This window comes from Cornus florida, unplaced genomic scaffold (genome assembly GCF_030987335.1).
Source record: "Cornus florida cultivar Cherokee Brave unplaced genomic scaffold, ASM3098733v1 CherokeeBrave_3.0.0_Hap2_Chr09, whole genome shotgun sequence".
Taxonomy (NCBI): Eukaryota; Viridiplantae; Streptophyta; class Magnoliopsida; order Cornales; family Cornaceae; genus Cornus; species Cornus florida.
Genome location: NW_026775579.1, coordinates 15,197,563 through 15,222,377, shown reverse-complemented (window position 1 = coordinate 15,222,377; position 24,815 = coordinate 15,197,563).

The window sequence follows — 24,815 nt, the reverse complement described above, 5'->3', positions numbered from 1 at the left end:
AGAATATCAAATATCTTCCTGCAATTATTTGGATAATGTTTTGGACTATGAATTACTAAACTATTATTTAAATATTGTAATTCGCATGGATGTGGAGGATTGTATGCACCGGTATGGGATGGTGGCATACTAGGGACAGTTTAGCTCAAAACGCTAAGACCTAACCTACTGGATGAAAGGAATGGATTGTAAAATATTGAATCCTAAATTGTATTTAAGTCAGATCAACTGGCTAAGTTGAATGAATTCTTGGATTACTAGGTTGTAGTTAAGTCATATCAGTTGAATAAGTTGAGTGACTATCTGGACTGTGTTTTGTATGTCACCTCAATGAATAATTGAATAACATACTCTGGTTTTGGACGGACTTTAGATATATGATTATGGTACCACGAGATGAGCTTGAGTCTCAAGCTCGTTGGTTAGGGTGCGTATATGCAGTGGATGTGTAGCTGGATATAGTAGGTAGGTGTACCCTGTTAGGTCTTGGTACTCATGCCCACCTTTGGGTGCGTTTTCACATGTTGCCTTCTATTTAGGTTGAGACCCCTATTATAGTCCAGTGAATGTCCCTTAGTGTGGATATATATATGTACGAACTAAATAGATATTGTGAGATATCTAGGGTGTATCTGTGTATCAGGTCACTGTATGGATTGCAGTTAGATTAGAATTTGTTCGTGGGCCTGACCTATTCCTTTATTCTTTTCAGGTACAAGATGGTTCCAGCCTTAGAGCTTGATCGTACTGGTTGAGGACGGTTTCTCATTCATCGGATTACGTAGGACTTCTCTTTATGATCTAGCTTAGTTTTATTTTCCAGTTCAGTTGACATTTTTATTTAGGGGTCCATTAGATGGATTCCCAAGTTGTACTCATGGAGGTTTTGGATTTGGATTATTATTATTCAGTTTTATTTGGAGGATTTTATATTTCTTAATTCTTTCAGCTTTGTAATTTAAATTCTTAAATCTTTATATTCTGTGTTCGCTTTAAAATACTTTAATTGTTTGATATTTCCCTCGGGTTTGGACCTGGGCCTGATCAACTAGTGTCTCGGATCCGAGGGGTATCACATGGAGTTCGCATATAGCAATAGTTTTTAGAAGACTATTGGTATGGCACCGTTTGAAGCATTATATGGCCAACTATGTAGATCTCCTGTTGGATGAAGGTTAGAGAGAGTAGATTTCTGGATCTTGAATTCATTAAGGATACCTTGGAAAAGATTGCTCTTATTAGGGATTGTATACGCACTGCCCAGAGTAGGCAGAAGAGTTATACAGATCGTCGTACTCGTACTTTGGAATTTCAGGTTGGAGATCAAGTTTTACTTAAAGTGTCTCATATGAAAGGAGTAATGCGTTTTGGAAAGAAAGGGAAGTTGTCAACACGATTTGTAGGTCCTTTTATGATTGCGGATTGAATTGGAGTGGTAACTTATCGCTTAGCATTTCTGGACAACTTAAATCGTGTCCATAATGTGTTTCATGTTTCCATGTTACGGAACTTTTTGCGAGATGGGGGTCGTTATCAACATATTGATGTTGGTGAGATTGAGTTGCAGCCAGGTGTAACATATGTGGAATCGCCGTGTCGTATTGTAGACCATATGGGTTAAATTCTTCGCAATAAGGTTATACCTTTGGTTTGTGTCTAGTGGAGCCATCATAATGAGGTTGAATCTACTTAGGAGCGGGAGGATGTCATTCGCTCCACAGTTCTAGAAATAATGGAAGAAGGTAAGGGCGAATTCTGAGGACGAAATTCCTTTTGTTAAGGGGAAAGAATGTAATATCCCTAATTTTAAAAGGATAGTCTCGGTATTATTTTTAATGTTTTAATTACAATTTATTTATTTACTTGATTATTTGGCTATTTGATTATGTGTTTAATTGAGTTTGTTAATTGAATGTTTTATTTGCTTAAATATTTTATTTGACTTAACTGATCAATTAAAGGTATGTGCTTGAATGTTATTTGAATTAGAGAATTAATTGATGTATTTTGTTTATTTGTAATTAATTATAGATTAAATAATTAAAATTTTATTTTATTTTATGAATATGTTAGTAGTAATAGACCAACTAATTGGGTCACATGGACTACTCGGATAGGAGGTTTAATGAGTAATGATAATTACCCACAGATAGTTTTATATATATTGATATATATATATAAAAGAAAAGTAATTTATTAATTAATATTATTGTAACTTAGAATTAATAATCTGATGTATATATTTTTATATTTGTATAATAAGGATATACATAGATTATATACGTAACATATTTTTAGTTACCCATGGATAATTATATATATATATGCTCCTATATCCATTAGCAATAGACTATGCACTTCATTCATATATATTGACATATAAAGTCTTTGCTAAGAAAGAGTTAGTTCAAGCTTGCATAAGCTTTGAAAGAAATCACAACTTAAGCTAGAAATACTAGGACCATGCACATTAATCGTAAGATTTATTTTGGTCTCTAGAAAGTAAAAGTAAGGCATTGAACTTAATGTTTTATCTTTAAAACTTTTGTTACCATGAATTGGTAAATAACTCTAGGACACAATGCACTTGAAATATATCATACTTATATGTCCCTAGACTCTTAGAAACTAAACTTGAACTAAATTGATCCATACATCAAAGTCCTAGGTGTTAGAAAGATGGCTATCTCATAAGAAGTAATTTTCAGCCCATAAAAGTTTCAGACTAGGCTGTACAAAAATAGCTATAACTATTTTTGTAGTTGGAGTTATTAAGTAAGGCTAGTTTCATTAGAAAGCTGACTTCGAGCCCTTGAGTTTTGACTCAAATTTCACCTAAATTGGATTTGAGATACGACCATCACAAAATTCATGTTTTTGGTCTGCGAAATTTCTGACCAGGTTGCACTAAAATAGCTATAACCATTTTTGTGGTTGGAATTTTTTAGTAAGGCTAGTGGCATTAGAAAACTGACTTCAAGGCAATGAATTTAGACTTAAATTTCACCTCATTTGGAGTTAAATGGACTGAGTTATGTCCATTTGAAGTCATGCATAGCAATTGAGCCGCCTCCATTGAAAGTAGAGCATGCTCTACTAGAGTAGAGCAGCCTCCATGAAGAGTAGAGCCGGCTTCTTTCACTCCAGTAGCTTAATTTTAGTTCGTAAAACATTTTTTTCTTGAAAAATGCCGCCTCCCATTTTTAGGAGCTGCCTCTACTGAAGAAGAGCCACCTCCACTAAGTGTGGAGCCGCCTCTTGAATGAAATTGAGCCACCTCATCTTTTAGGTAGAGCTGGCTCTTTCTGGGAATTTGAATTCCAACAGGAATTTTTACATTTAATGTTTTCCAACCACCTCTAACAGCTATATTGAGCTTCATATTTCTATATATATAGAAAGTTGGTCTGCAATATAGACATTACATTGCAAAGAGAGCTTTTGTTCTCATCTTCTCTTCATCTCTCCCATTCACTCTTATTCTATCTTGAGAGATTCTAATAAAGATTAAAAGGGCTTTTGCTCTTGTTTTAATATTCATAGAGTTTTTGCTCTATTATACACTTGAGAGATTCTATTAAATTCATAAGAGCTTATATTATTCACATATTTCATCTTCTCTCATACATTTTATTCATAGAGTTTGAGCTTCACTTATATTCATCAATACTCTAGTTGTGAGCTAAATTTTGTATATCTATCTTTGAGAGTTTTCTTGTACTTCTTGTATTTGTTATAATCTATTATAAGGGGTTGATTTGACCTACCGGGTTGGTATGACCCAAAGAAAGACTAAAAGGTTGTTCTCTTAGCAAAGTGAAACAAGGAGTTGTTTCATGTAAAGGTTTGCTCTTTAACCTTAAAGAGGTGCCATAGTGGATTGGAAAGTCTCAAGAGGAGTCTTGAGACGAGGAGTAGGAGTTTTCAAACCTCGCTAAAATCGCCGAGTCATTGTTTATAATTTCTCTTCCCTTTTCTCTTTTTACAATTGTGCTACTAATTACTTACTTTCATGTATTGATTATTGCATGATTGCTTAAGTTGTTGATTAGAAATTGTAAATCTATAAATTATGAAAATTGCCATTAACTCTATTTACCCCCCTCTAGAGTTAATACTTGGGTAACACTTAGATTTCTAGCCAATCTATTGGTCTTGGACATGCATTCTTATGATGTGATACTCGGGATGAATTGGTTATTTCACTATTATGCCCAAGTTAATTGTTATAATAGGTCTATTATATTTGCTATACCTAGTTAGGATATGTACATCGTCGCTATGCCACATTCTAACGGGGTTTCTAGCACGTATTTATTTTACATTGAGGAGGAGACTGAGGAGGAGGTTACTGTATCATTGGATAGTATACCAATTATACAGGAATTCCCAGATGTATTTCAAGAGATTCCAGGGTTGCCAGCAAGTTGAGAGATAGACTTTGTGATTGACTTAGTTCCAGGCACTACGCCTAATTCTAGGGCACCATACAGGATGGCACCAGTTGAGATGTGCGAGCTGAGGGATCAAATTCAGCAGTTACTCAGTCAGGGTTTTATTCGTATGAGTACTTCACCCTAGGGAGCGCCAGTTTTGTTTGTGAAAAAGAAAGATGGATCACTTCGCCTGTGTATAGATTACAGGGAGTTGAACAAGGTTACTAATAGTAATAAGTATCCTTTATCGAGGATTGATGATCTTTTCGATCAGTTAAAGGGAGCTACTTACATCTCTAAGATTGATTTGCATTCTGGATATCATAAACATTGGGTTAGGGAGCAGGATGTTTTTAGGACATCGTTTCTTACTAGATATGGTTCTTATGAGTTTCATGTTATGCTTTTCGGATTGACTAACGCACCAACAGTCTTTATGGATTTAATGAATAGAGTCTTTAGGGATTATTTATATCAGTTTCTCATCGTATTTATTGATGATATCTTGATTTATTCTAAGTCAGAGGATGATCATGCTAAACATCTTCGCACGGTTTTGCAAACTCTTCATGAACATCAATTATATGCTAAGTTCGAGAAATGTGAATTTTCGCAGCGAGAAGTGAAGGTTCTAGGTCACGTAGTGTCAGAAAAGGGATAGCGGTGGATCCAACCAAGGTTTCAGTAGTGGTAGAGTGGGGATAGCCTACTATACCTTCGGAAATTTAGAGTTTTCTAGGATTGGCAAGATACTATCGTAGATTCATTCAGGGGTTCTAGAAGATAGTGGGACCACTTACTCATCCGACTGAGAAGGGTGTACGGTTCGTATGGGATGAACACTGTTAGAAAGCTTTTGATGAGTTAAAGAACAAGTTGACTTCTACACTTGTTCTGTCTACTTCATAGAGTGGGATAGAGTATCTTATTTACACAGATGCTTCTTTGCAAGGTCTTAGTAAGCTTAAGACTCATAAGCTTAATTATCCGACGCACGATTTGGAGTTGGCAGCTGTGGTCTTTGCCTTATGCATTTGAAGGCATTATTTATTGGGAGAGTCTTTCAAATTATTTAGTGATCACAAGAGTTTGTAATATTTGTTCACTCAAAAGGAGCTGAATATGAGACAGCGTAGATAGTTAGAGTTTGTGAAAGACTATCATTTCTTAATATAATACCATCCAAGGAAAGCGAATGTGGCGGTAGATGCACTTAGTCGTCGACCTTATGCTAGTCTTTCTGCATTATTTGCCATTGAGTGGGATGCTTTGAAGATAGTTAATGAGTTGTCTGATGCTTTTATGGCTTACATGGTAGTTACACTTTCTATCATTCACAAGGTTCTAAAGGCACAACTCACGAATCAACAGTACATTGACAAAGTTACAGAATTAGCTTCTGGAGAGGTTCTATTTTATTATGTTAGGACTGATGGAGGCTTGAGGTACAAAGGGCGTTTAGCAGTGCCTACTACTGAAGAATTGAGGAAGAATGTGATGACTGAGTGTAACGGCCCAAGTTTTGTAAACCCGGTGCGTCAGTGATGACCAAAAGGTGACCCGATAACGGATCCAAAATGCGGAAGCGAAAGGTGAAACAACGGTCTCTAATGATACAATGCATCTCTAAGACACCAATGTGACCCTCAATGAGGTCATGGAACCCAAAGGAAAACAAATGCAGAAGTGTCGTTTCAAAAACGGACAAAAAGGAACCTAGGGGCAAAATGGTCATTTTACAAAAAAATGGATTCAAGTGCTATCGAGCACACCATTGGGAAGAAAATGAAAAACTAATCATGATGGACTCAAGAATTTCATTATTCGGATTTCGGACGAAGGAGAAACGACAAAACAAAGAAAAACGAGCAATAAAGCTAAAAGGGTAAACTGGGTATTTTCCAGAAATATCTGGATGCAACCGAGCACATCGTTGGATAGAAAATGAAAAATTAATCAATTTCAAAAAAAAAATTCACTTGATTTGGAATCCGGATGAGGGAGAAGGGTCAAAAACAAAATCGACGTCGCGGCGGCCCGACGAAGGCCGTGACAGTTACAGTGCCGTCAACCCACTATTGCTGCAACTAAGAGTAAAAACGGGCATCTAAACGGCCTTTTCTGAAAAAACTCAAAGAATAAACCCTGCCTAAAATCAAGTTTCCTACCCTGCTCACAAACGAAAACAAAAAAAAATGCATTGTAAAATGTCCAAAATACCCTCAAGAAAATCAGGTCTAGAGGTCAAAAATCGTTCCAAGCTACTGCCCAAAGAAAAGAAATTGGGCTTCGGAAGGTTTTTAAATTGCCTAAATTGAAAATACAATCTTAAAATACACCCACAAGACCCCCGGAAGTTTCGGATCGGTCGTCACACTTTTAAAAAAAAAGTCAATGAATAGTACCAAGTACATTTGCACTAAAGTCGGCAAAAACCTGGCAGCAATGATTTTTTTAGAAAAAAATAGATTTTTGAGGGCCAAGATGGCATTTTATGGAAAAACACAAAGAAGAAATCCCCCTCAAAATTGAGCTTTCTACATGACTCGCAAGCAAAAATGAAAAAAACGCAATTTAAAATACCCGAAATGCCCCTGGAATAGAATAGGGTAAAACTCCCTAAAAATGCTACTTAGAGTCTTTGTTTCATCAAGGATGGTGTTGTTTGCCAAAGTGAGCATGCAAACATATGTAATATGATAAAATAGATGTGTTGCAATGGCCTATGGCCTCATGGTATGTCATATGCAAAATAGAACCCTTCAATGCATTAATCCACATATCTTACATAGGCAACAATGAAGTTCAAAGTTAGCATACATTTCACATAAGTGTCTTTGGCCCTTGGCCTCATTACAACCACATTCTAAGAGTGTCAAAAGGTGCACTTAAGTGCACATTACATAACTTAGACAATAAGTACAAGTTTTATCAAAGTAAGCAAAAGTAGGACAAGATATGCTAACATATGCACATTCTATGTCATAAAAAATACTTCAAGAACTTTAGTAAGTCTAAGAATGTTGTGCATCCCACACTAAGGCTTCTTTACTTGCAAAACACCCATTAACTTAGGGGTGAGTAAACAAGTTTACTCGTAGGGAATGCATGGGTTTATCTTTGTACCAAGTTACAATCCAATACCATTTAATTTATGCTATTAAGTGACAATAGAACTTTCAACATAACACAATGAGATGTAATTTCACAAAGTTAACAACTTGGAATTTAAATGCGAAATCAAACCAAAGTGGATACTTGGACGTCACGCCGGATCAAACCGACAATGTGGTTACTTTAGGGTTACTAGCCCATGGGTAACCTCCCTATGTGCGCACTAGACTATATAAAGGGACAATCCCCCGTACTAGAACCAAGTTCTAGCCGTAGTCAAACAACGACATCCCCAAGTTTCCAAAATTAACAAATTGTGCAATAACGTATATATATCAACATATCAACTCTTTACCAAGCACAATCCAATTTTGGAAACTTATACAATACATGCTCAAAGTCTACAACTACTATGGCATGAAAGATGTCAAATACAAAGTGTGCAATTCCTTATACATGGCAATAATATATTTAATAAGAAAAAACATATTCTCATGAATATAAAAGTAACAACTATGTTATCCAATGCTCAAAAATAATCAAGTGAACATACACCAAATCCAAATCCATGATTTAAATATAAAAACAACTTCCAAAATGCAATTAAATCCATGGAGTAATAAAATAGAATTTAATTAAACATAAATAATTAAATTCTCTAAATTCCAAGTTAACCCCAAATAACCTCAATTTAATATATATTGAAGGACATGTCATGGTCATCACATATATAACATCAAATGACAATTTAAGTGATTAAAACACTTAAAACAAAATTAATCAAACTAATTAATTAATTCCCTCTAGATTTTTAAACAATTCCAAATGCCCTCAATTTAATCTATATTAGAGAATATGTCAAGGCCTATCCAAATATCACATTACATCATGATTTCATGCTTGCTATCACCATGTGAATTAAACTTTCACAAAAGATAAATATTAAATAAATTTTGCAATTCTTATCCAAATGCCCCAAATTTAATATATGTTGTAGTACATGTCATGGTTATTATATAAATCACTTCAAAACTTGATTTAAGTCATAGGAGCATATAAATAAAAATTAATTAAATTAATTCATTAATCCCTCTAGATTTTAAAACAACTCTAAATGACCTCAAATTAACATAAGTTATGAATCAAGCCATGGTCATGTTATTTATCAAGTCTAAAGTGAATTACATACAAGTTACAATTAATCATTTATTTCTCATTTTAATAAAAGACAAACATATAACTTAGATATCACTATAGGAACAAATAAAATCACTTAGAAGATAAATGATAACACCCCCTACCTCAATAGAGAATTGAATCTCTATAATCCAAGCAACCAAGCTCAAAATGGGAAACAAGTTTAGGGTTAATGAAGAGGGGAGTGAGAGGAAGCTTTTGTCTTCTAAGGTTTTATGTCTAAGGTGAGTGGAAGGAGGCCAAAATGAAGAAGAAAGCTATTAACTAAGCTTTTCTCCAATGGTGTCTAGGTTATGGTTCTTGAAGACAAGTGAAAATGAAAATGATAAAGTGTAAAATGGTGAGTGGAAGGCCTAGAAATCCTCCACTCACTATGTGCTCTTACACTACCTCACACACACACACAATGCAAGACTAAATGGTAAGCCTACACTTGTCATGAATCTATGGTTCATTCCTTGGCTTAATCTCAAGCCTACACTTGTCACCATCCTATGTAAACTTCCAAGACTTAATATTGAACCTACATTTGTCAACCATCCATGCCAACAAGTGTACCAATCCTAGGCCAACAAGTGGGTGAATCTCCACCCTCCACATGTCATCATCCAAGGCATCAAAGTGTTTCCACACAAATGTCAACAAGTGGACTAATGAGAGTGTGACACTTGGTCACACTTTCCGGAAATTGCAAACAATTCCTTTTTGAAAATATCTTCCAAATTAAATTACAAAATGGTCCCTAAGACGAAAAATAATTACTTTACTTAATTACCCAAAACCCCTCAAGTTATGGATAATTACAAAAAGTCTTGTTTTCATGACTTTACAAAGAAAGTAAGCATTTAATATGCATTTCTATAAAAATAAAAATGTAAATGTCATGGAATTTAATTATCATGGACGTATGCAAAACCGGAATCAAATCCGAATACAAAAAATGAGGTTATGCAAGTAAAAGTGAAAAACGAGAAGAGGACGAAATAAGGAAAAGACGAAAAAATGAATAGTGTCAAAAAACAAAAAAAAATGTGGAAATGACTCGGTCTTCAAAGGAAGTTGTCAATCCAAAGGAAAGAGTCTCAGAAACCATTTCTGAGCACTCGAGACGACACTAAGAGGCGGGAAATCGAACCCAAAAAGGAAAAGACAATGAAAAAAATTTATCCACAAAATTTGAAGAAAGGGAAAGAAATGAAAATGATCGGGTCATTACACTGAGACTCACAGATCTGAGTTTTTTATTCATCTAGGAGGAGACAAGATGTATCAGGATATGAAACGACAGTTTTGGTAGGCATGTATGCAAAAAAGGACATTGTTATCTTTGTTTCTAAGTGTAGTACTTGTCAGATGGTTAAGATTGATCACCAGAGACCGTCAGGTTCTTTACAACCACTACCTATATCAGAGTGGAAATGGGATAGAATTTCTATGAATTTTGTGGAGGGATTGCCTAATTCTTTTAAGGATCACAATTCCATTTTGGTCATCGTTGATAAATTGACTAAATCAGCTTATTTCTTGCCTATTTGCATTGATTTCACTTCGGAACAGTTGGTGAGACTTTACATTACAGAGATTGTGAAGTTACATGACATACCATTATCTATTATATAGGATAGGGATTCGAGCTTTGTTAATTGAATGTTTTATTTGCTTAAATATTTACTTAAATGTTTTATTTGACTTAACTGATCAATTGAAGGTATGTGCTTGAATGTTATTTGAATTAAAGATTTAATTGATGTATTTTGTTTATTTGTAATTAATTGTAGATTAAATAATTAAAATTTTATTTTATTTTATGGATATGGTTAGTAGTAATGGACCAATCAATTGAGTCACATGGATTACTTGGATAGGAGGTTTAATGGGTAAGGATAATAACCATTGGATAGTTTTATATATATATATATATATATATAAAAGGAAAGTAATTTATTAATTAATATTATTATAACTTAGTATTAATAATCTGATGTATATATTTTTATATTTGTATAATAAGGATATACATAGATTATATACATAACATATTTTTAGTTATCCATGGATAATTATATATATATAGATATATATATAAAGGGAAAATAATTTATTAATTAATATTATTGTGACTTAATATTAATAATCTGATGTATATTTTTTTTTTATATTTGTACAATAAGGATACATATATATATATATATATATATATATATTATATACGTAACATATTTTTAGTTAACCATGGATAATTTTATATATATAGATATATACAAAAGGAAAGTAATTAATTAATTAATATTATTGTAACTTAGTATTAATAATTTGATGTATATATTTTATACATTTGTGTACTAAGGATATACATAGATTATATACGTAATATATTTTTAGTTACCTTTTTAATATTTTAATTTTATTATTTTCTTTTATTAAGTTGACTTGGATTGGGAAAAGGATTAGGTTATTTTATTTAGCTTATAAATATATAAATATAGGTTAGTAAAAGGGGGCTAGAAATTAAATCACGCAGTATATTTTGGAGGAAAAAGGCAGAGAGTTTTGAGAGAGAGAGAGAGAAGGAAGAAAAAGAAGGAAAAAAGAGGAAGAAGGAGGCTAGGGTTTTTATCAAAATCCTTAAGACAAGTTCTTTTCTTCTCTTCCCATTTGATTCATATTCTGTACAGACCTAGATTAATTCTAGGATATTTAATTTAATTAATTGAACCTATTTGCATAATAAACTCTGAAATAATAGTATATATAATTTATGTAATGGGTTTTGTATACTGTGTGTGTATATATATTGTTTAATCTGTTTTAATGATCTTTAAATTGTTAAATTAGATTATGGAGGATTTTAAAAACATCATTTAAGTATACATGTTAAGTATGAAATTTAATTAATTTAAAAGGTTAAAGTAATTAAATATGGTTAGATTAAATTATTTTAATCAATTATTTGTTTTAAATAAATTTGATCAGATTGTGGAGGAGTACAATTATTTGATATGTATGTTAATTTTTATGAGATAAATTCAATACATGCTACTTAGAATTGTTATATTTTGCTCAATTAAATGCAAAGGAATATCTATATGATTTATATCATGCTATGTATGGATTTATTTGATGTAATATCATAACTGTAGCATCATTTATGGATTATATGCATTATATGCACCAGTATGGGATGGTGGCATATTAGGGACGGATTAACTAAAAATGTTAAGTCCTGTCTATTCATGTATAACGGAATGGATTAACTAAAATGTTAAATCCTACGTAATTTCATGTCAGGTCAACTGAATCAGTTGGATGACATACCGGATATTTATTTTATGTTTGGATAAGATGGGTTATATATATATATATATATATATATATATATATATATATATATATATATATATATATATATAATTATATGTCATGATATGAGCTTAAATCTCAGGATCATAGTTAGGGTACGTATATTGACAGAGATGTGTAGCTAGATATAATATAGTTGTGTACCCAGGTAGGTCTAGGTACTTATGCCCACAATATATGCGTTTTGCATGGTGCCTATTATTCAGGTTGAGACAACCCTATAGTCTAGTGAGGTTCCTTTAGTGTGTATATATATATATACAGACTATATAGTTATTATTGGATTGACTAGGATTTATATGAGTTCTGAGTTTCTGTTTGGGATGTAGTAGATTAGAACTTGTTTGTAGGCCTGACCCACTATTATTTTTCAGGTGTTCGTCAGTTCCAGGCTTAGGGATTGTTTGTGCTGAGCAGAGATGATCTATTCACTCATCCGTCTTAACATAGGATTTTATTATTATTGTTTTAGTTAGATATTATTTTATATCAGTTGAATTTTGGATTAGGGGTCCACATGATAGATTTTCAAGTTGTAATTTTAATTAATTACTGGTATCAGAGGATTTTGTTATTGGAGGTTTATTATTGGATTAATAAATGAGAATTAATTATTTAGTATTATTTTAGCTTTATTCTTTATTCTTAAATCCATTTTGTATTCTATGTTCATTTAAATACTTTAATTGTTTGATATTCCATCGGGTTTGGGTTTGGGCTTGATCAACTCATGTCTCGGAGTCGAGGGGTATCATAATAAATCCGGAACCATATCTTAACAATGGTTCCCAATCCAATAAATGATGCAAGCATATATATACATCAAATAATCCATAAATAAACATGATAGTAATCATACAAATATCCATTGCATTTAATTAAGTAATATATAGCAATTCTAAGTAGCATGTAATTAACTTACAAAATAAGTGATTAACTTACATCTTAATTAAATTGCATAACCTCTCCTAGCCCACATTAATTCGGTATGAGTAAGACCTTAATCCTCATTATACTCACCTGATGGTTACTACATTTATAGGGGTGGAGCCAGAAATTTAAGGTTAGGGGGCCGGATTTGAACTATGTAACAAAAATTAAAAAAAAAATTATAAATTAATTTTAATATATATATTTTTAAATACTAGTCATAGTATATATATCTTGAGAAAATTCAGAAATGAGAAAAATGCAGCTTAGAAAACTTTTTTTTTGATGTTGTAAAGAAAATTATGGAGAAGAAACTTAAAGAAATAAGCATTGTTAGAAAATCAAATTTTCTTTATCAATTTTTTTAGTTTTTCAAAAATTTAGTTTTTGAAAGAATAAAATTAAGTACTTTGATTCCACTTGGGAAAGATATACCTACATGAAATATTAGAAAAAAAAAAATGAATTTTAACTAAAAAATATATATTTTAAATTCAATAAGATTATTATTGAGTTATTAAACAAGATACAAATAGTTATAAAATTTATTATTTAGAAAGTTATAACTAAAATTATTACATATATGATATTATTATTATTATTGAGAGTCTCACAATACTTTAGTTTATCTTCGTTCCAAATATTCCTAAGACTTGCTAATAAAGATTGTTATATAATTTTAGATATTTTTCTTATATATACCATTTTACAAAAATGTTTGACAAAAAATGGTATTAGCATGCATTTTTACCAAACATAAGGGAACATTAGTTATTTTATTCCTTTTTTCTCTCTTTTGAATTAATATTATAGATATTGTACTTGTATATATAAATAAAATAACAATGTGTTGCAACTACAATAATTAGTTACTAAAAAAAAAGGATTATAATAATAATGAACTTAAATTTTTGTTTCTTAATATTTGAACTTTTAGAAGTATAGTTAAAAGAGTGCGAGTTGAAAAAAAAAATTAAATTTCAAGAAGACTCAAACTAATTTTATTTTTAAATTCTTTATTTTGGGTCAATATATATGTTTTGAAAAAAAATTGGGGGGCCAGTTCAAATTTTTAATAAATTTTAGGGAGAAAATCTACAATTTAATTAGTATTTAGGGGTTATTAACAAAATTTTCAAAAAAACTTGGCTGGTTTATGTGTAAAAAATATTGGGGGCCAATTAAAATTTTTAATAGATTTAGGGTAAATTTACAAGTTAATTAATATTTTGGGGTAGTAAAAAAAATTAAAAAAAGTTTGGGGTCCATGCCCCTCGCCCCCTAGCTCCGCCCATGATCATTTACAACACGGGTAATAATATAAATATCAGCAAACTATCCATTTATAAATAATCCGATTAATATCGTGAATCATAAATACAACTTTCATCAACTATGAACTCACTACGCTAACAATTATTTAGTCAAGACTAGGAGGGCAACGCCAAAAATATCACTAAAACGCTTAACTAAAAACGCCTTGCTCCAAATACTAACTTATAATTTACATTAGTCAATTCAAGGCCTTATAATTGCATAATCTCGCATATTAATGTATATTATGCATTCTGAGAATTTATTAAATCCATATAGACCAATTTAAGCCGTTAAAACAAGTTTAAGCTCCACTTGTAAACCTAGAATCCAAAATCCATAACCCAAATCAACTAAGTCGACTTATTCCAAAATGATTTGGCTCAAAGAAATTGACTCCTTTACCAATTAGTTGACTTAGTTGCAACTAAGTCGGCTCATTCTTACTGCAGGTCGTCTTCTCTGTTTTTCAGCCTCTACAAACTCCTCCAAACTTCATTATTATGGGTCCTAAGCTTCAGCTCTAAGTCCCAAACATCTGCAATAATTTATTTAAGATGATTATGCATGTTAACAATAAGATTAAACAACAATCCATACTTTTATTTACAAAACCATATCAATAAAAAACACACATATATACAAATATTTAGTTTCTGTTTTGATCAAATTAAAACATGCAAACAGGTTCATTAATCTTATATAATCATCCTAAAGCTGTCTTAGACATGTATTAAACCCCAGATAAAAGAAGAGTAGTAGAATATAGAACTTGCCTTTAAGGGTTTCGGATTGAAAACCTAACTCCTTCCTTTTCTTGCCAACTCCTCAATGCCAGTAACCTTGAATGTCATCGTCCTCCTCTTTGCTACTCTGGTCTAAGCACACACGAACAACCCTTTGCTTCATCCTAGGGTTTGGCCTTCCTTCTTCCTCTTGGCCTCCCTTCTCCTTCTCTCAAACTCTCGGCTCTCTCTTTGTTTTCTTCTCTCTCTGTATACTCTTTGCCTTTCTATAAAATTCTCACATAATAAAATAGCCTCCTCTAGCAAACTACACACACACATATATAGGCCTAATCTACCTCACGTATGTTAGGAAAAGAGAAAAGGAAAATAAACTAATTACTACAATAATAATTCTAATAAAAATCGTAATAGTCTGTATAATAATAATATCTATGTATATATATATATATATATATATATATATATATATACACATCAATACATATATATAACTAATACATATGGGTCATAATCCTCACCTGTGACGACCTTGGATTTTTCAACCCAGTGTGTCCTGTGATGACCCGAAACGGATCCAAAATGCCGAAGCAAAGGATAGAAAAATGGTCTCTAGAGATACAACACATCTCTAAGAACTAATGTGACCCTCAATGAGGTCACGGAACCCAAAGAGAATAAATGCGGAAGCAATGTTTCAAAAAACGGACAAGAATGAACCTAGGGGCAAAATGATTATTCCACACTAAAATAGGTGCCACCATGCACACCATTAAAAAAAAACAAAAAATTAATGAATTTAGACTCAAGAATCACCTGAGTCGGAGTCCGGACGACAAAGATATCAAGTTCTGAAGTCGAAGGAAGAGAAACCCTATCCCGGTTCGAACCAAAAACAGACACCACCTTACTAAAACTTGAATATCTTGAGTTATAAGAAGAATATGAAGCTCTAATTGGTACCATTGGAAATCTTATTTCGACGTGGCCAATTTAGACTAAAGAACGGACCAATTCGGAGTTAAAACAAAAAAGATATGATAGTTTGAAGTCGGAGGTGCAGTGCTAAACCAAGACACAAACACACACCCACATGAACAGTACCTCGAGTGCTCGAGCATAGGCTTCGAGCGCTCGAACGGCACACGCCCAAGGGCCAAAACTCTCTGCCCCAACTTCGAGCGCTCAAACCCCCCTTAGAGCGCTCGAACTGCTGTAGGCTGCACCTGAAATGCAACCTTGAAATGTAATTTTGAGGACTTTCTGGGCCTTTTTGAAAAAAAAACACAAAGAATAAACTACCCTCAAAATCATGTTTCCTAGCCAACTATGCCAAAATAAAACTTTATTTTTCATGTGAAAACCCCATAATGCCCTTATGCTCAGTTTAGGCTTAAAACAGCAAAAAATGTGAATTTGCACCAAACATACATTTGACCCCAAATGCACTTCTAGGTTGAAACGAATATGCATGCAAATGTAATAAGTGATTTTGAGCGTGCGAAAATGGTCCGCGGCTCCCGAAAACGACCGATGCAAAATCCGACCCGCCGACGGCCAAAAAGGCGAAAATGAATTTGAAATGGAAATTTTGAAAACCAAAATTAACAAATGATTGGAAATTACCGTTTGGCCCTTGGCCACACTTCATGCATGATTAATGAGATCCTACGGAAGAATCAAAATGGAATTCCTACACCCGATGTAAACATAGTAAGACAACAACTTAACATTTTTCAATATTTTCATAATATTTCATGAAGTCAAAACTACATAGAATACAAATACGTGTCATTGGCCTCCGGCCTCATTTCATACATATCAAATACATTGTAATGAGTGTACTCATGTACACATTACATATATGGAATCAAATATACACATTTGACAAATAAGACTACAATTAGCATTCTGAGCCAACCTTCACAAAAATGGAAGTCTTCAAGTCCACAAGTCATCCAAGCATAATGGGAGTCTCAACTTTAATTCCTGTACCTGAAATATGCCTGAGTATCGTAGGGGTGAGTAACATAAAGCTACTCGTAGGAAATGAGCATGCATCGACCTACGTTTTACAAGTTTGAATGATTTAATTATTGTGGTTCATTCCACCTAACGTCTATATCAAAGGTGAGACTCAAGGAGCATCCTAGCTACCTTTCTAGCATCAATCACCTCATTCGTGCAATTTAAGCAACATAGGGTCATGCTTACACAAAGCAACAACATAGGAGCGTGCTTACACAAAGCAACAACATATAGATTCTCAAGGTAATCAACTTGAAGTCTAAAATGCAACATCAACTAAATATAACAATTTAGTATAATTAGAATATCTAATACCACATATCAAGACATAGGTTCTCTATGTTATTAACTAGAAATCTAAAAGTGTGAAATCAACTAAATATATCAATTTAGTATGGATATACTTAACAACATCAAAATGATTCATTAAAATCATAAACATGGATGTACTTAACAACATCAAAATGATTCATTAAAATCATAAACATGGATGTACTTAACAACATCAAAATCGCCAATAACCAAAACCACAAGTTACAATATAAACATGATTGTTAACTTGGAATTGAATGCGAAACCAAATAGTGGAAGACTTAGACATCTAAGCTCGGAATTCTGCCGAGACCTCAATGGTTATTCTGGGCACTCCGCAGGGAAGACCACCCTAAGTGCGCACTATCTCAATTGGGGAGAACTCATACCTCCCGCACTAGAGCCAAACTCTGGCCATGTTACTAGTAACCATGTCCTAAGAGAATCTAAAATAATTAAATAAGTTCACAATTTATATGTAATTTATATAATGCATGAAAACCACATTCCATGCACAAGTAGGTTGAAATCACACAATCCATGCCTTAGAGTTTCAATTCTAAAATGTCATATATAATGTCAATTACGAAGTGTGCAATTCATTACACATGGCATCAATATATTCCATAAAGAAAACATGTTCTCATGAATATAAGTATAACAACAAAGTGAATACATAACAAGTTCAAGTCCATGATTTGGATATAGAAACAACTTCTAAAATACCCATAGATCCATGGAGTCATTAGATAGAATTTAATTAAACAAGATAATCAAATTTTCTAGATTTCAAATCAAATTTGAATAACCTCAAATTAATATATGTTAAATAACATAGCATGCTTATTACATATATCAAATCAAAAGTATCAAATAAGCAAGATAGCATCATATAGAATTTAATTAATTTAAATTAATCAAATCTCTAGATTTCAAAAGTTATTCAAATGATTCTAAATTAATATATATTAAGTACCAAATTATGGTCATGCCATATCTCAAGTCTAAAATAGAATAGAAGTAAAATACAATTTACTAGAATTTAAATCAAATTAAATCCATTTAATCTTTAGATTTGAAAACTTATATAAATCATACCAAATTAATATATATCAAAGATCAATTCATGGCCATTCCATTTACTAAGTCTAAAATGATTTATATGCAAGATATGATAAATCACTAATTTCTCAAGTTAGAAAAAGACATGTATACAACTTATATAAGCATCAATAGCATGCAAGAAACAACCCTATAACATCCCCTACCTCACTAGAGAAGTGTCTCTCTAGAATCCAAGGCAAAATCAATACAAAATGGCAAACCTTCTAGGGTTATGAAGAGGAAGATGAGGGGAACAAAATGTATTCCCAAGTTCAAGCTTGGAAATCAATGGAAGGCTCTCAAAAATCAAGGTCAAAACTTAAGGCTTTAGGCTCCATCCATGGAGGCTAGGGTTTTCTTTACAAGAGAGGGAGGAAATGGAAAATGATGAAGATGAAATGTGAGTGGAGGGGATAGGGATCCTCCACTCACTATGTGCTCTTACACTACCTCTCACACACACACTAATGCAAGATCAAATTGTGAGCCTACACTTGTCACTCATCTAAGCATTCATTGTAGGCTTAATCCTAAGCCTACACTTGTCAACCATCCAAGCCAACAAGTGCACCAATCCTAAGCCAACAAGTGGGTGAACCTTCACCCTCCATGTGTCATCATCCAAGGCCTCAAAGTGTCTCCATACAAATGTCAACAAGTGGACCAATGAGAGTGTGACACTTGTCACACTTTTCGGAAATTACAAAAAGGTCCTTTTTGAAAATATCTCCCAAATTAAATTACAAAATGGTCCCTAAAATGAAAAATAATTACTTTACAGTAATTACACAAAAATCCCTAAAGTTAGGAAAATTACAAAAAGGTCTTGTATCTATACCCTTTACAAGAAAAGTAAGCACTTAGCATGCTTTTCTACAAAAGTGAAAATACACATAGCATGGAATTTAAATATCATGGATGCATGCAAAACCGGAATCAAATCCGAACACGAAAAGTGAGATTATGCTAACAAGGTGACAACCGAGAAAAAGACGAAAGGTGAATAGTGTCACAAAAGTGAAAATGTGAAAATGACTCAGTCCTCAAAGGAAGTCGTCAATCCACAGAAAAGAGTCTCAGAAACCATTCCCGAGTACTCAAGATGACACTAAGTGACGAAAAACGAAACTCAGAAAGGAAAAGATCAACGGAAAAAAAATATCCGTGAAAATCTGAGAAAAGGAAAGGAAAGAAAATGACTGGGTGTATTTGCATATCGAGTCTCTATTTGGATTGCAGTTAGGATAGAACTTGTTCGTGGGCCTGACCCACTATTATTTTTCAGGTAACGGACGATTCCAGGTCTTAGAGCTTGTTCGTGCTTGAGATGACCCTAGTTTTTAAGCCAGTGTGTCTTGTGACGACCCGAACTGGATCCAAGATGCGGAAGCAAAAGAAACAAGACAACAGTCTTTCAAAGCACAACACACCTATAAGACACTTTGATGACCTTCCATGAGGTTATGGAACACAAATGAACTAAACAAATAAAGTAAGAATGCCAACTCGAAAAGAAATGAACTAAGGATAAAATGGTCATTTCACACTAAAATGGGTGCCACTGTGCACACCATTGGAAAGACAACGAAAAATGAACGAAGTTAGACTCAAGAATCATCTGATTCGGAATCTGGACAGAAAGGTTATGAAATAAAACAAAGTGGCCTTCGTCGTTTAAAGGTTATCACGAACCTATCTTATTAAAACTGGATTAACTCTCACAATAAGTGGATTTCTGAAGAGTGGTTAGTACCATTGGAAAGCTAACCTCGAGCTCTTGAACTTAGAATCAAGAATGACCAAATTTGGATCATGAATGAAGAAGATATGACCTTCTGAAGTCGGAACAACAAAGCTGCCCAAGGAAAACTGAAAGCTGAATGAGCCAGGGAGGATTGGTCGACCGAAATATAACCTTCAGCCTGCCGAAACTCAACCGTCAGTCAGCCGAACCCCAATCTTCAGCCGGCTGAAACAAGGTTTTTCCTAAAAAGCCTACTGGAATGGAGTCTTGAGAATCGTTGGTCAACCGATGGTGCTCCATCAGCCGGCCGACACATCTGCTGCAGCTATGAAAAGCTGCTACAATGTGTGGAAATGGTACTTGGGCCAATTTTAGGGTTCTACATGCATTCTACATGATCCGAACATGATTGAAAACACTTTCTAGCCCCGTTCAAGCACCTAAGACATGCCAAGACAAGGAGGAACTTCAAATGACACTCCAAGGAGGAATTTTCCATGAAAATTCATAAAATCACCCAAAAATAAGTCAAAAGTTGAAACTCAAGGGTTTTGTACAATATGGACATACATGCAAACGTAGAAAGACATTTAAGATCCGTTCCAATGGTCCGCGACTTCAGAATGTCAAGAATGCAAAATATGACCTCTCAATGGCCAAAAATGCCTAAAAATGGAATAAATGGAACCTCAATGCAAAACCTAGAATGAAATGGTGTTTAGCCCTTGGCCACACCTCATGCATGATCATAGATACCCTATGATAAAGAAAGAATGGAATTCCCACACCCAATACAAAAGTTATGAAGAAAAGACTTATGAATTTTCAATGTTTTCATAATAACTTTGAGAATAAAAGTACATAGAATACAAGTTACATGTTATTGGCCTCCGGCCTCATCATATACATGTTGAATACAATGAAAAGGAGTGTACTTATGTACACTTTACATATTTAAAATCAAATATTACAAGTTTGATACAAAAGGTTACAAACATGGCATTTCATGCAAACACTTACATGAAATGGAAATGCGAAAGCTATAAGCCTTCGAAGGAGCGACGAGCGTCACAAACCAAATCTTCATACCTGAACAAATCCCCCAGTAACTTCGGGGTGAGTAAACAAGTTTACTCGTAGAGAATGAGCATGCATCGACTCGATTTCTTTAGAGATTTGTAGGACCAACATGATATAATTCAAAAGGGATCGTGCCACCTAACGTCTATGTCAAAGATTAGACTCAGGGATCATCCTAAGCTACCATGGAGTATAAGCAACAAGAATCATGATATATATACATATATGAAACAAGTCAAGATTGGGATAATCCAAAAACACGATAGAAAGGATACTAGAACATAGATTCATATGAATTACATTATCAATACAATTAAGCAAGGTTTAAAATGATTCCATATAACACGACAAAAGGATACTAGAATACAAGGATTTCAGTTATCAATGTGATTAACATGATTGGAGCATTCCAATTTACGCGATAGGCGTAATACACGAAGCCAAGAACAAGACATAATATCTATGTGATTAAACAAGATTGGAGCATTCCAACTTACAAGATATGAATTATACACAGAATCAAGAACAAAGCATAAAATCTATGCGATTTAACAAGATTGGTGCATTTCAGATAACACGACAAGTTTAAATCTTCAAGGAATAGCAACTTGAAATTTAAAGAACGAAATCAACCAATGTGGAAACTCGAATATCGCCCGGATTAAACCGTACTCTTGAGATCACTTTAGGGCTACTAACCCATGGGTACGTGTGATACCCCCGGATTTCCGAATGCGGGTTGGCCAGGCCCATGCCCGAATACCCGAGGATATAAAAATAAATTGATAATAAACGAACACAGAGTACAAAAGAATAAGGAAGAATAAATAAAATACTGACAACAAACTAAAATGATAATCTAATAATAAACCTCAGAATATATTTTCACTAATTAATAAACTCTTCTGATACAACTGATCCTCCAAAATACAACTCAGGAATCCATACTGTGTGGACCCCTAGAAAATCCAAACTAAACAAATGACAGCAATAACTGTCTAAATCAGGAAACTGAATCATAAAGGAACTCCTATGTAGCATCGGAAGAATGAAGTAGACTGATCTCCGCTCAGCACGAACAACCTTTACTCCTAATGAACACCTGAAAAATAATGGTGGGTCAGGTCCACAAATAAGTTCTACTATACTACAGTCCAAGCAGAGATCCGATACACGTATACATCCTAGTCAATCCAACAGAAACTAGTAGTCCGTATATATATATATACACACACTAAAGGAACTTCACTAAACTATAGGGTTGTCTCAACCTGAATAGTAGGCAACATGCAAAATGCACATGTAGTGGGCATGAGTACCTAGACCTACCAAGGCACACAACTACATTATATCTAGCTACACATCCCTGACGATATACGTGCCCTAACCACTAATCCTGAGACTCAATTTCATATCATGGCACCATACTTATATATATAAAATCTAGTAACCATTCTATCCAGTATAAATTAATCTCCATAAAACATTCAACTTGTTCAACTGACCTGACCTGAATATAAGCAGGACTTAACATTTTAGTTAATCCATTCCCTTATATAATAAATTAATCTTCCATAAGTCATTTAACTTATTCAGTTGACCTGACTTGAATATAAGTAGGATTTAACATTTTAGTAAATCCATTCCCTTATACAAAATAGGTAGGATTTAACTGATAAGTTAATCCGTCCCTAGAATGCCACCGTCCCATACCGGTGCATTAAACCACACAATCCAACAATTGATGTAACGACTAAGGAAATACATCAAACAATCCAGACCTAACTATGATAATATGATATCAAGTTATCATATAATAGGAATGACTTATTATTTATTTAAGCTTCCTATATCATATGTCCTACACAAACTGAATCTTATACATGATGATATTTTATTATACCGTCAAATAAGCATTCTCCATATCCAATTCATCCTACACATTTAATCTTAATTGCTAAAACATTTTTAAAGATTAAATTCATTTGTTTGTTTAAAACATTCAAATAGCAAGTATCATTATGATTGAGTCTATTTAAATTTATTTAAACCCAAACCTAGTTTCTATTTAATGTTTAGGAATCCTAGACATGTTTCTACGTTCCATCATTCCACAGATATGAAAAATACATAATGTAAACATATAAAATTTCACACCTGAAATCAAATCAAAATCATGCATTTATCAATTCATAACATAAGAACAGATTTAGACCAATTTCATAAAACTTATGTTCTAATCCAATTAAATATGCATAATTATTTAATTTTATGTGTTTAATAAATCCTGAAATTTCCTAGGCATGCATAGAAACACGAATCAAAGGGAAAGAGATAGAAGAAGAACTTGCCTTAAACTTTCAGATCGAAAGTTAAACTTCTTCTTCCTTGATCTTCTCTGTATAGAGTGTTTTTTTTCTCCTTCCCTCTCTAACTCTCTCTCTCTAGAATATATCACGTGAATATTTCTATCCCCCTTTTACAACCTATAGCTATATATTTATAGGCTAAATAAAATAACCCTAATCCTTTTCCCAATCTAAGTCAACTTAAAAAAAATAAATATTAAAATATTAAAAAGGTAAGTAAAATATGTTACGTATATAATTTATGTATATCTTTATTAAATAAATAAATTATACACATCCCATTATTTATTAATGAATTATCCAATAATACTTAAGTTACCATAATATTATAAAGTAACTTAAAATATAACACATATCAAATCTATGTATATTTTTATTATTTAAATATAAAACATATACATCAGATTAAATATTAGTACCCAAGTTACCATAAAAGTAATTAATAAATTACTTTTCCTTTTATATATATATTAAAAAGATAAGTAAAATATGTTACGTATATAATTTATGTATATGTTTATTAAATAAATAAATTATACACATTCCATTATTTATTAATGGATTATCCAATAATACTTAAGTTACCATAATATTATAAAGTAACTTAAAACATAACACGTATCAAATCTATGTATATTTTTATTATTTAAATATAAAACATATACATCAGATTAAATTAAATATTACTACCCAAGTTACCATAAAAGTAATTAATAAATTACTTTCCTTTTTATATATATATATAATATATATCTATATATATACATACACAACTATCATGGGTAATAATCCATACACATCTAACCTCCTATCCAAGTAGTTCATGGGACCCAATTGGTTAGCCCATTACTACTAACCATTAACATAAAAGAAAAATAAAATAAAATAATAAAAGAAAAGAAAATATTTAATTTACAATTAATCAAAACACCATTTAAGCACATAATCTAATTAAACAATTAACACATAGACAAAGACAAATAATACATAGACACATAATCAAATAATCAAGTAATACCTAATTCAATTAAACACATAAGCAATTAGTCAAATAATCAATTAAATAATTAAAAATACAATT